Source organism: Rutidosis leptorrhynchoides, chromosome 6 (assembly GCF_046630445.1).
Source record: "Rutidosis leptorrhynchoides isolate AG116_Rl617_1_P2 chromosome 6, CSIRO_AGI_Rlap_v1, whole genome shotgun sequence".
NCBI lineage: Eukaryota > Viridiplantae > Streptophyta > Magnoliopsida > Asterales > Asteraceae > Rutidosis > Rutidosis leptorrhynchoides.
This window is the reverse complement of record NC_092338.1, coordinates 429860870-429876534: the sequence shown is the minus strand read 5'-3', so window position 1 is coordinate 429876534 and position 15665 is coordinate 429860870.

Sequence of the window (15665 nt, the reverse complement as noted above, 5' to 3'; positions counted from 1 at the left end):
ACTTGATTAATTGAAATATGTTTCATATAGACAATTGACCACCCAAGTTGACCGGTGATTCACGAACGTTAAAACTTGTAAAAACTATATGATGACATATATATGGATATATATATAGTTAACATGATACTATGATAAGTAAACATATCATTAAGTATATTAACAATGAACTACATATGTAAAAACAAGACTACTAACTTAATGATTTTTAAACGAGACATATATGTAACGATTATCGTTGTAAAGACGTTTAATGTATATATATCATATTAAGAGATATTCATACATGATAATATCATGATAATATAATAATTTAAAATCTCATTTGATATTATAAATATTGGGTTAACAACATTTAACAAGATCGTTAACCTAAAGGTTTCAAAACAACACTTACATGTAACGACTAACGATGACTTAACGAATCAGTTAAAATGTATATACATGTAGTGTTTTAATATGTATTTATACACTTTTGGAAGACTTCAATACACTTATCAAAATACTTCTACTTAACAAAAATGCTTACAATTACATCCTCGTTCAGTTTCATCAACAATTCTACTCGTATGCACCCGTATTCGTACTCGTACAATACACAGCTTTTAGATGTATGTACTATTGGTATATACACTCCAATGATCAGCTCTTAGCAGCCCATGTGAGTCACCTAACACATGTGGGAACCATCATTTGGCAACTAGCATGAAATATCTCATAAAATTACAAAAATATGAGTAATCATTCATGACTTATTTACATGAAAACAGAATTACATATCCTTTATATCTAATCCATACACCAACGACCAAAAACACCTACAAACACTTTCATTCTTCAATTTTCTTCATCTAATTGATCTCTCTCAAGTTCTATCTTCAAGTTCTAAGTGTTCTTCATATATTCTACAAGTTCTAGTTACATAAAATCAAGAATACTTTCAAGTTTGCTAGCTCACTTCCAATCTTGTAAGGTGATCATCCAACCTCAAGAAATCTTTGTTTCTTACAGTAGGTTATCATTCTAATACAAGGTAATAATCATATTCAAACTTTGGTTCAATTTCTATAACTATAACAATCTTATTTCAAGTGATGATCTTACTTAAACTTGTTTTCGTGTCATGATTCTGCTTCAAGAACTTCGAGCCATCCAAGGATCCATTGAAGCTAGATCCATTTTTCTCTTTTCCAGTAGGTTTATCCAAGGAACTTAAGGTAGTAATGATGTTCATAACATCATTCGATTCATACATATAAAGCTATCTTATTCGAAGGTTTAAACTTGTAATCACTAGAACATAGTTTAGTTAATTCTAAACTTGTTCGCAAACAAAAGTTAATCCTTCTAACTTGACTTTTAAAATCAACTAAACACATGTTCTATATATATATATATATATATATATATATATATATATATGATATGCTAACTTAATGATTTAAAACCTGGAAACACGAAAAACACCGTAAAACCGGATTTACGCCGTCGTAGTAACACCGCGGGCTGTTTTGGGTTAGTTAATTAAAAACTATGATAAACTTTGATTTAAAAGTTGTTATTCTGAGAAAATTATTGTTATTATGAACATGAAACTATATCCAAAAATTATGGTTAAACTCAAAGTGGAAGTATGTTTTCTAAAATGGTCATCTAGACGTCGTTCTTTCGACTGAAATGACTACCTTTACAAAAATGACTTGTAACTTATTTTTCCGACTATAAACCTATACTTTTTCTGTTTAGATTCATAAAATAGAGTTCAATATGAAACCATAGCAATTTGATTCACTCAAAACGGATTTAAAATGAAGAAGTTATGGGTAAAACAAGATTGGATAATTTTTCTCATTTTAGCTACGTGAAAATTGGTAACAAATCTATTCCAACCATAACTTAATCAACTTGTATTGTATATTATGTAATCTTGAGATACCATAGACACGTATACAATGTTTCGACCTATCATGTCGACACATCTATATATGTTTCGGAACAACCATAGACACTCTATATGTGAATGTTGGAGTTAGCTATACAGGGTTGAGGTTGATTCCAAAATATATATAGTTTGAGTTGTGATCAATACTGAGATACGTATACACTGGGTCGTGGATTGATTCAAGATAATATTTATCGATTTATTTCTGTACATCTAACTGTGGACAACTAGTTGTAGGTTACTAACGAGGACAGCTGACTTAATAAACTTAAAACATCAAAATATATTAAAAGTGTTGTAAATATATTTTGAACATACTTTGATATATATGTATATATTGTTATAGGTTCGTGAATCAACCAGTGGCCAAGTCTTACTTCCCGACGAAGTAAAAAATCTGTGAAAGTGAGTTATAGTCCCACTTTTAAAATCTAATATTTTTGGGATGAGAATACATGCAGGTTTTATAAATGATTTACAAAATAGACACAAGTACGTGAAACTACATTCTATGGTTGAATTATCGAAATCGAATATGCCCCTTTTTATTAAGTCTGGTAATCTAAGAATTAGGGAACAGACACCCTAATTGACGCGAATCCTAAAGATAGATCTATTGGGCCTAACAAACCCCATCCAAAGTACCGGATGCTTTAGTACTTCGAAATTTATATCATATCCGAAGGGTGTCCCGGAATGATGGGGATATTCTTATATATGCATCTTGTTAATGTCGGTTACCAGGTGTTCACCATATGAATGATTTTTATCTCTATGTATGGGATGTGTATTGAAATATGAAATCTTGTGGTCTATTATTATTATGATTTGATATATATAGGTTAAACCTATAACTCACCAACATTTTTGTTGACATTTTAAGCATGTTTATTCTCAGGTGATTATTAAGAGCTTCCGCTGTCGCATACTTAAATAAGGACGAGATTTGGAGTCCATGCTTGTATGATATTGTGTAAAAACTGCATTCAAGAAACTTATTTTGTTGTAACATATTTGTATTGTAAACTATTATGTAATGGTCGTGTGTAAATAGGATATTTTAGATTATCATTATTTGATAATCTACGTAAAGCTCTTTAAACCTTTATTGATGAAATAAAGGTTATGGTTTGTTTTAAAATGAATGCAGTCTTTGAAAAACGTCTCATATAGAGGTCAAAACCTCGCAACGAAATCAATTAATATGGAACGTTTTTAATCAATAAGAACGGGACATTTCATGTATGCGCCTGGAAGTACCTGCATAGCCGCCGAGCTGTGTGTACTAGCTCATACACCAGTTTTTCAATGGGTGGATAGTTGACCTCGCTGCCACTAAGTACTTTGCTGACGAAATACACAGGTATTTCAAGGGGTGGATAGTTGACCTAGATTTTTGGGAGTTCATTCGCTCCACAGCTTCAATCTTTTTGGGATTAGCCTTGATTCCTCTTGGCGTAACTATATGTCCCAAGAACTTGCCTTCTTCTTCCCCAAAACTGAATTTTGTAGGATTAAGTTTCATATTGATTTTTCGCAGAGAGTTGAACGTCTCTAGGATATCGTCCAGCATAGCATTTGTACATCTGTATTGCTTTTGATGACCAAATCATCTACGTAAGCCTCAAGATTTCTACTGATTTGATCCTTGAACGCCACATCCACTACCCTCTGGTATGTTGCCCCTGCATTTTTTTAACCCGAAGGGCATTTTCGTAGCAATGAATACCCTGATCGGTGTGGAATGCAGTTTTGTCCTCATCCGCTTCTGTCATCTGGATCTGGCGATACCCCTTATACGCATCCAAAAAGCATTTGAACCTGAAACCAGAAAGAGATTCAACTTTCCAGCCGATATCAGGTAAGGGATAGTTGTCCTTAGGGCATGCTTTATTAATATCCTTAAAATTGACGCACATGCGCCAGAAGCCATCTCCTTATTTAACCAAAACGAGATTTGCGACCCAAGTTTGATACCTTACCTCCCTCAGTATGTTCGCATGAACCAACTTATCTACTTCCAACCTTAACCATTCACTTCTTTCAGGCGCCATCGGGCGCTTTTTCTGGCGCACTGGAGGCAAGTTTGGATTCGCATTCAGCTTATGCTCAGCGATACTATGTGGAACCCCAGTCATATCGTCTTCTCACCATGCAAAAATATCCATATTAGCTACCAGTATGTCGCGCAGCTGAATCTTGATTTCGTCTGAGAGATTGCCCCCAACCTGAATACGCTTGTCGAGATACTTCGGATTAACAAGGATAGAACTACTTCATAGCTGCTCGTCGATCATAGGCAACGGTTTAGGTGGAGTAACTGAGGCGCACAGCGCTCTTCCGGACTCCGTACGGATGGTGGCAATACCTTGCCTAGTGGAAAACTTGATCATGCCGTGAATAGTAGAAGGTACCGTACCAAATTTCTACAAAAGTCACCCGCCCTGGGAGTGCGTTGTAACATGAATAAGAGCGTATCACACAGAATTCAAAAGGAACGGCTCGTATGCGGGTTGAGTCATCATCGTCAACCAATTCTAGTTCAAGCTCGATGCACCCTAAAGGCCATGCTAATTCACCGAAAAAAACCGATAAAACGGTCGTGGGCGCACTCATTTTAGATTTGATTGCTTCAAGGAGTTGCGTAAATCAGCGCTCATACATTACATCGACATTACTACCGGTATCGATGTTTAGTCGCCTTACATTATACCCACAATCGGTAATGCGACCTTTGATGATTATGGGAGCATGTGAAGGATTAATTGTTTGCATCGGAGGGAAGGTGATAGCTTCTGCTTCCCACTCCTCCAATTGCTCGGCCTTGCGTCTCTTACCAGAATGCCACGCATGCACCATATTTATCGTTTTATCAGAACTTTTGTCGCTGCATTTCTTTTGGTTCGGCGCAGCTTTCTCTGACTGGTTATTCTGCGACAAAGCTCCTTACATTTTTACTGTTTTTAGGTGATTAAGCTCACCCTTCCTTAGACACTCGATTACTTTTTCGATAAAGGATTTGCAGCGGTCGATTTCATGTCCATAATCGTCGTGAAATTCACAAAATTTCGACTTGTCTCTCATAGCGTATTCGGACATTTTAGCATGAGCCACAAACTTCAAACAGATCAGTTCAGTTGCTAGGATCTCCTTCGGTGTTTTAGTCAATTCGCGCATAATCACAAAATTATGACTTGGGAAGTGACCCTTCCCCTGATCAGAGTTGCTTGACTTTTGAAACTTGTTATTGTATTTTGATGATGCTGAGCCCTGGCTATAATTGTCACCCGTGCGCTTTGATCTCCCTGTTTGTCCATGATAGGAATCGTCATCTTTGTTACCTCTGTTATCGGAACTTTTACCACTATTTCGCGTAGTATCTTCTCTCGCACGCATATGCTCGTGCGCTTCTTTGATAGCTTTGCTAGGGTATCGGGGACCTTGATGCGCAGGCGTTGCATCAGGGTGAGGTGTTAATCTTTACACAGCCCTTGTATAAAACCAGATACTTTTTGGCTTTTAGGAAGTCCAACCATGTTTGCGACTTCTTTGGTATATCGATCTATGAACTGCCCAAGGGACTCTCTTATCCCCTTCCTGATGTCATGACATACGACATGCGTCCTTTTGCGTGTGCGCATGTTGTGGAAGTTTAACAAGAAACGTGCTCGAATATCGTTATAGGAAGTAACGAGCGACAGTGGAAAATTGCTAAACCACTCCCTCGCAACCCCCTATAGCAAATTTTGAAATTCAAGGCACTTGGTTTCATCATTCCAAGCCTGGGCACGCGCAGTTCCTTCATACCTTTGTAAAAAATCAACCGGATCTGTCGTGCCATCGTACCATCCCATAGTCAAAACAATGATAGGAGGAGATTCGGGCATATAGTTAGCAATATGGGGTGTAAACTTTTCATTATATGGAGCAACTTCCATGAAAGGTTTTACCTTTCGCCCCATTATCCCTGCATAGAAGTTATCTAACACTTCTTCTCCTTTGTTTGGCACTGTGAATGCCTGCGCATATTTGTCTGGCACAGCTTGGGCCAGTATTCCCAGTAAATCTTCCTGACTCTTTTTCTTGCCTTCCCCCCTGCAGAATCGGTAGTGCTCCCCGAGGACATACTTGGGGAAAGCAGAGATGATAACCTGGGAATAGGCAAAGGCCTGCGCTTTCTTCATACACTATCCAAGGGAGTGTGATCATTAGTTGGACAACCAACATCAATGTTCTGCCCCGCTAGATTCTCACAAGCGCTCGCAGGTGTCATTGTTCACCTGGTATGAACCGTTGACTTTGACGTAGAGTATATGGGAAAGGACCCCATGTAGTAATAGGGGTTTTTTTTCCTCATAACCATAATCGTCGTCATCATCATCTTCATCGCCCGGTGCCCAATATTCACCAGTTTTTTGCGACGTAAATGGCTGAGACACCGGAGGAACAGTAGCTGATGATGTTGTTGATTTTTCAAGGAGCTTTACTGCTCCGGTTCTTGGAGTTTTGCTTGTGACAGGAGTCTTGTCCTGGTTCGCTTGTTTTTGATCCCGTAACCTCATAACTCTGGGAACGAGATGACTGATTATTACCGGACTTTCCCATTCCTACATGTTACACACGAACAACCACAAAAAGATTAGAATCTTTATAGTTAATCGTTCGTAACGTACAAAACTTCTCACGCAATTCTAGTTATGGTCCCACGGATGGCGCCATTTTATCGAACATTAATCTACTCCAAGAGCTAGGTTAATGTTGAGCGCATGATAGAGTGTTTAAGGATATTGATAGCTTTGATCTCCGGCCCGGTTTACCGTGAATAACCCTTATAGAGATGATGATCTACAAAAGGGTGATCAATGCTACGTCCACCATTGATGGAAACTGTCGCAACAATGGCCAGTAAAGGTGGTTGCATAGGGTTTATGTTCAAAGAACATACCTGTTACCGTAAGATCCTTTTCCTGAATGCAATCGAATGGTCGAGTAATACAGAAAAACGTTTTTGATGAGTGAAGGAGGTTAGGGTTGTATTTATAATAAAACCCTAACCCTAGATTATCTCTTAATTCGTTTCTAGATCCTTCTCGAATAACAACCATAAATAACGAAGTTATAGTTAGAAAAGGATTATACTTAATTACGGATAAGATTACATCGGATTGCTTCCGTGCACGCTAAGAAAAGACTATATGCGCCTCCTAATCATATGGTTTAGTTATTCAAGACGTGCGTCGCACGTGATACGCACGAGCGCCATGCGCGTAGGTACACGTATCATTAAATATATATTCTTGATTATACACCAATGTGGGATGCAATTCCAAAGCTCTTGCTTCAATAATTAATTTTTTCCTCATAGGCATCTGCATAAAAATTTGTACCACTCCAGGTCTATTACCATGTGTTGCTTTTTTAACCAAAGAAGTATAAATTTTTGATGAAAAGTGTGGGGTATGGTTTTGTTGTACTCGTAATTCATTATGTAAATGGAAATCAATCGTCATGTATTGTGACAACCCTCACTTTTTCCTTCTTGAATTGACTATTTTACTCATAGGGTTTGTCTGCATATACTAATTATTAGGGTTGTTATCCGATCGTAATTAATATACGAATTTAATTCAACGTTGACAAAATAGTGATTTTTAGTCAACACAATCAATGAACAGTTAATTCAACGTTGATCGAATATTAATTTTTAGTCGACAACACCAATGTTAATTTTTTATTATAATAACTTTGATTAATAACTATACAAATTAATTTAACATGATATAATTAATTTAAGTTATATCGATAACCTTACTACGAATACAATTACCAAAAAAATAAATTGTGGCATTATTGAAAATTATAAAACTATAAGGTAATTAAGTTTATTTAAATGATAAACTAAATATATATTTAATTAATTTATTAGACAGAATTATATTATTATTTATATTTAATTTCGGATAATAAATAAAAGAAAAAGAAATAAAAATACAAAACAAAATCTAGAATATTTTTAAGGATTAATATGGAAAGTTTTTAAAAAAAATAATTTTAATTTAATTTTCAATTAAAAATTCTTCCAAAACAATCTATATATGGAAATATATATATTTTTTATTTAATTAATTAATTAAATGTTAACTTGTTTTCCAATCCAAACTCCTCCTATAAATACTAGCATATTCATTCATTTTTTTTTTCACAAATTCTCTCATTCTCTCTAGTTTGAAGAAAATAATCTTTTTCTAAGTTTCTTTTCTATTTCTTTTATTTTATTTTTATTTTATCGATTTCGTTTTCTTTCTATTATTCGATTACATTTAAATTGTTTTATAAAATTATGCACAACTAAACTAAATACAAGTAACATGTTATAGAGATCATAAAATAATTATAAGAGCTCTTAAAGTATTATTATGAATTATAAAATCAAAATTTTAATTAATTTGTATTTAAAATCGATAAATACATACGTATACGGTTAAATCATTATAAATTATGTATAAATTATATAAAATTTAAGAAAAATATTTTTACAGGTTTCCTAACCTTTATAATATTTAATAATAACCGAAAATAATTTTTATAATTTTTATAAGTGTTAAATATGAATTAATAATTATTTGTTATTGTTATCATGTACCGAAACATGTAAAAAATTATAATAAATCAGTAATAAATCATATAAATAAATATTAACTGATTAAAATTAGTGTTATTATAAATCTAAGGTTTAAAATAATTTAGATAATTATTAAATCATTCGGAATATTATTTATCTATTTATTTATTTGGTTATTACACAAACATATATAAAAATCGATATAAATTCTTAAAAATATTAAGAACAGTAAAGATTAAATATAAACTATCTGGATCTGTTAGGAAACATATTTAATCGGTTATATAATTTTTTTGAACATTATTGATATTTATTTACGAAATATATAAATAAAATACACGAAAATGGTGTAAAATAGGTAATATATATAAATATCAGTAAGAAAATTATATATATAATTTTTCTGAGATTATTAAACTTGTATGAATCTGTAAAAAATAAAAAAATAATTATTTGGGTCGAATTAGTATTTAATCTATAATTAAACTTATATCTTGTGTAAACCAAAAATAAATAAGAAAATAAATACAAAATAAATATAAATATAAGGTAGAATAATTTTATAAAATTTTCTACAGATTTTTGCACTGAAGGAAACTTATAGAAATTATAAACTTAATTATTTGATGATTATTTTAATTAAAAACGAATTTAGGAAGTCTATATCCATTTTCGGTATAAATATAATACATATAAATTATAATAATTAAATATTATTGTTTCCAAATATAAAAATCTATAAATAATTATTTAAATAATAATTATATATGTTTACTAATATATATATAATAAATATCTACTAATATATAACTAATCTAATAATACATATACTTTATAAAGTATATAATATAGATTATACAAATATATTCTTTAATAATTCATTTATATTAAATATAATAACATAATAAATCTAAACTTATATATACTTAATATAATATAACTTATATAATAACATATATTATGACCTAAACCTAAGGTAAAGGTTAATCAAAGTTAAGGTATGGCTTATGCGAACTTCACTGCTACTCACGGTCGTAAGTGAATGATGTATAGGTTGCCATTTATGATGATAGCTTATGGATCTCGAATGCCATGACTTTGTTTTTGATCAAGAGTCCTGGGCCCCCGGTTACACCTGGTCATTTCGGACTTATTTGATAGCATCGAAGTTTGAGCAAAGTTATATAAACATCAAATGTAATAATAGTGGAAACATAAACATATGTTTAGTCAATCCTTAACATACATAGGATTCTTCACTTGTCAATTGGACAAATTTCTGATTAAGCCTATATATCTCTAGGTTGAAGGTCTGGTTATATACTCTCGTTCATTTCATTCGTGGAATTATCTTCATCTTCAATTTAAGGTGAACTCGTAGCCCCGCTTTTTACATATTTTAATGTATCTTATAAATTTTGGGGTGAGACACATGCTTGTTTTTGAAATGATTTACAACTTAGACACAAGTGCCTAAACTTTTTGATATGCAACTTCGTGAGACTTTTGTTAACTTGTATTCTTGCATGCAAATCCCCACCATAATATCGTTAATTGTTGGAATTGAAATGTTGCAAGCTTAATTATTGTGAGTAGGCCTATTGAGAGTGACGTCTCTACCCATTGACCGATCGTCAAGGGAGTACATAATAATGATTACCGACACACGCGCAGTGTCAGGGGTTTATCTTTAGCTCGATATTATAACTCATGGCATATTGATATTTTGATGTTTTGAATTAAATCTTGTGGTCTAAACTTTATTGATTATATAAACCTATGATGTTCACTCAACCATTGTGTTGACATTTTTAAGCATGTTTGTCTCAGGTGAAGATTAGCTTATGTGCTGCCCTATGTTGCTTTGCTAGCTGATGCATTGAAGTCCACATATTTATGTTTTAGCATTTGTTAAACAATTATTAATTACATTTGGGTTTATCATGTAAAACATTATCTCGTTTCCGCTGCAATACAATTACTCTTTTTATAAAACGTCTCATTTAGAGTCGTTCTCGCTTATATACTTGTGTGATGATATTGAAATGTCATATTTACCCCCGACCATATTTGGAGGGTATGACAGAGTGGTATCAGAGCCATGTTATTATAGAGAACCAGGATTGCATTCTATGTGTGCCTTATGTACTAGATAGAGTGCCTTAGCAATCTTTAGGACTATAACCTTTCCTGGCTTAGTTTAAGTGCCTTTCTTATTTGTTTATATTCTTTCTTTAGTTTTAAGTGAATTTACTTATTCATATTCTTTCTTTAGTTTTAAGTACTACCCTCATTTCTATGTTTGCCTTACTATGCTCTCCTTCCATCTTGCCTTCACACCATACTTTAGAATCTACCTAGTACTCTTTCTTCTTTTAGGATGTCATTCATGACTTCTGAATTTCGCGACATTTCCACGACATCTATTACGGTCATGTACATAACATTATGATACGTACCATGGTGCCTTGGGTTGCGAACCAGAAAACGTCATTCTTAACTTGTGAAGATTCTCTCCGTGCTATCCTTAGTGTGTTAGGAAAACATTTTAGGTTATGGATTCTATAAAACGGCAATTAAGTTTTAAGCCCTTAGGAAGTTTTCTAATAGATAAAACTTTGTAGTTTGAATCACGTGTCTTGACCTTATGGGGTGATATTGAAGTACAAATGTGAATTAGCGAAATGTAATGATGTCTGGCCAACGTGATTATATAACAGTAATTCATATAGAAATTCCAATATCATGACAAATGGAATAGAAAGTGAATCAAAGAAAGATTCTCAGGCCATTCATTCGAAAATCTCAATGATATTACATGAAGGGTAATCAACATCTGATTTGTAGATATACGAAGAGCTCGTTTCAACCAGACTATCTATCTCATACCCATGAGTAGATTAACAATCCTCATATACCATAAAGGTTGTAAAACTTTGCATTCTTTCTTTCTTAAACAACCTATCTCTTTATCTTTGACGCTTAATATTCACGCTCCTTCACTGGAAGGAAGGATGCATATTCTTAAGTCATCTGAAGTGACACCCCCGAAATTTCTTCGAAGCATGCCTCCTGTTATCTGTAATTACGCTTCTGGTGTAGATTTTCATTAGAAAACCCGTCGAAGATAAGCGACAATCACTCGCAAGGATTTAATTTGAATTTTCAAGCATCGATTCTTATAAACACCACATTCACCTAAGCATTCACCTACTACACCATTATATACTCCTGATACACCACCACCACCACCTGATCATGACCCTCCGACTAAAGACGCTGCTTACCATGGAAGAACTTTCCAACGGGTATCTTTTGATTACCACATAAATCAAAAGAATCTCATCATACTCTGGTGTATCTACATTCCGGGCCAGTAAAGGGCGTAGTATATATATTTCCCTCACAATATTGAAAAACATGTGATCCCTCACACGCTCCATATGATCAAAGGTAGCATCGATATGATTATCATTACGTACTTAAGGTCAAACATCGCGTAATTTATTGTACCTAAACAATAAGTCGTGACCTTTGAAGCGTTAACCGTTTACCTAAAAAAATCTTACGATTCCGCCTCGGTGTTAAAAGCGTGTTAGATGTATCATTAAATAATTATATATTAATGGTTTTAACAATAGGCAAGTGACACCATCGCCCTTACACAATGTGGAAATTCATACCATCCCAACAATAATCACAGATTTAGCGAGAACTTGATAAATTGATTTTCAATGATCATCACATAGTCGAAAGTCACTGCATTAGCGTGTCTTCATACCTGTCTATGTGAACATCGGATTATTCATGCTCAAGTTATTATGAAGTCTTTGTGAATGACGGACTCAATCCATGAGTATATAGTAATAGCACTTACAGCCAGCTTTCCGACTCCAATATTAGTCATGGCCTGTCGGCATTTCAAAGTCAATGGGTGATAAATTCTCATCCTCATATTTCCCCATTCATAACCCAGTCATCAGCAACAGCTTCACACTTACATATTTTAGTCAAAAAAAAAACTTATGCTCTAATAATAGTCATCAACCACATTTAAATTCACTAGTTTTCATTTCCTCCTAACATTGGAGCTTACATATCACTCGAAATGTTCAAAAAAAAATCATTCACTTGATCTTCATCAATCATTTTCCAACTCGTAACCTCAGAAATATGAAAATTCTATTTACCAAGATTTTACACACACTATTTTACTGTGCGATCTTCTCGAAATTTTATAAAATAAATTTATTTACCGTCATTCGTGCAAATTTTATAAATCGTATATAATAAAGTAAATAAAATTTACTCTTACTTATTTTGACTAATACATATCAAATTATACCTACACTTTTACAAATCAATTCTTTTACATATGAATTCAAAAGTTATTTTTCTTAAGATAGTACACGTTGCACATAACTCCAGTTTTACTAAGAATATTCGTTTCATTATTATTGTCACATCAAAATGTCTCAAACTTTTTCAAAATTACTTTGACTTATTATATAAAAATTTTTCGTATTACTCTACACTATGATTGGATCACATTTCTTCTTATCCTTCGTGCAAGAACAAAACATACCTCTTGCGCTCATCAACTATTCTTTTAGGGTTGGCTGTGGCATAAATGCGGGCTAGGAAATCAGTGTCTAAGATATGCACAGTGGTCACACCTATCCTTAAGGGAGGCTTACACGGGTATCATGGATAGAGATTTCACTAAGCTCGTCTGAGAAGTTTCTACTTCCTATATTTCACGGCTAAACCACAACATCCTCGAAAACATTAATTCTATGATTTAATATCTTTTTGACACAAGAAAGCATTTTTTGAAGACTTCCTCACCTGTTGGAAACAACTCTTTATAGCCAATGATTCACATCTGCACTTAAACTCATAAATGAATGATAGATCGACTCGCCATCTGTGCGAGAACGTCTTTCTCATTAAGAGATCACACCTTTTCGTGTGGTTTTCTATCAGAAATATAATTTATAATCCTCGATATCCTCTCAAAAGGAGTTACCTTAAACATTTATGGCGTTTATGTGGTTATTCTAAACATTTCTTCCTTCGTGGGTTTCAACTAGATGTTATCCTAGTCAAGCTTCGATCTCTGATTCGACATGTAACTGAAATCATGATCATAAAGTTACATTTTACAGCGTGCTATCAAAAACTATTTCCAAAGATAAGTTCGCACGTATTATAATATACTGAACGATATCTTTCATTAATCACTCATACCATCCTGAGGGCATTTTAGTAATTATGACATATTTGTATATAAGCCTGATTAGTGACTCCTCAGCTGACATCTCATTTCGTCGATTCACATTAGGAATTTCTTGAAAAATAAAAGTATCATGTCCATGGTTACCCTCCAGAATTTGGAGTTGGTACCATCTCTAACAAACACAAGCCATGCATCAAACTTCATGGCTCTGATATCCACAAACTCGTATCTGTTTATATGTCCTAGTGTTGTGGCATAAACGCTGAAGGTTTTAAATGAGTCTAGTAATGTTTCTGAATTTTCATGTATCTGAATTACTGAAATGCATGAATAGCATTATCATCTTCTCTTTTTGAGGAAATCTATTCGGATGAAATTCTTGTTATTCCTTTGGATTACTTTCGCATTGATAATAAGATTCACATCGAAGAAGAACCTGTATAAGTTATGGATCATAAGATTCAAACGTTTAGAAACAGGGCAATATTTCTATAGAACGGATCCTTTGGAATTCACGCGATGGCCCCAAATGTACATGGGAACGTGAAGACTGATGTGTGAGCGGAGGGGTACGAAATACTTATTATTTTTACTACGAAATACGATACAAATAACACAAGTTTTAATTATTTATTTACAGATGGGATATACCTAAACCTTGCTACAACACTATAGGCAGTGTACCTAATCGTAAAGTAGTATAGTTTTTAGTAAGTCCAGTTCGTTCCACAGGGAGATGGCTTATTTCACACTATATTTTAATTAACTATATTTGTACAAAATATATATAATTATATAATAATATATAAAAGGGGGTTTACCGTTTAATGACCGGTTTGTCGGTTTTATATTTTAAGTCACAATTAAAACCTAATGCAAAATATAAATGACGATAATTTAAGTGCGTAAAATAAATAACAATATAATAATTATGCTTATTTAAACTTCCGTAACCATGATGTTTGACATTTTGATTATTTATTACCCTGGGTTAATTGTCCTTTGTCCTGGATGTAATTGAAACCTATCTGGGTTTTGCCCATAATAGTTCATCGGTCATAATTATAAAATGCTCGGCAAATTTAACCTTATACCCGAAGTCAAATATTCCAACTAATTGGGGATTCGAACTGTAACAAGGTCTTAATACTTTGTTTAATGAATACACCAGGTTATCGACTGTGTGTAAACCAAGGTTTTAATACTTTGTTAACAATTACACCAATTACCCTTGAATGTAATCCACCCCTATTTTAATGAGTCCATTGACTATTAATCCATCCCTGTGTCCGGTCAAATGAACATTAATTTGTATTTATAAATATCCCGCCCATTGTTTCTGATTAAGCGTATGTGGTTATATATAGATACGTCAAATTGTAACCTTTATATTAAATTGACGAGGTATCGTTAATTTAATATAAAACTCATTAATAGCCCATAGTCTAATTTCCACAAGTGTCGTTCTTTTATCCAAACCCCAATTATGGTCCAAAGCCCAATTACCCCATCTTAATATTTAGCCTAACATCACGATTACTTCGGCTCAAATAAGCATAATAATAACTTAGTTACAAGACATTAATTTAAAAAGGAGAACATAACTTACATCGAGTATTTATCGCGTAGCTTTACACAGACAGAACTTCGACTTTAAAACCCGTAAAATAACCTTTACATAACCCAAACTAATCTAATATAAAACTAACCTATACTATATATATATTATATATATTATTATTACAGAGGGAGTATTATTATTATTATTTTTGGTGTATATTTCGGCCAGAATTCTGTGGCTTTTATAGACCTGACCAAACTTTTGGGGCCATGCGATCGCATGGCTCCCCTTTGTTATTTCC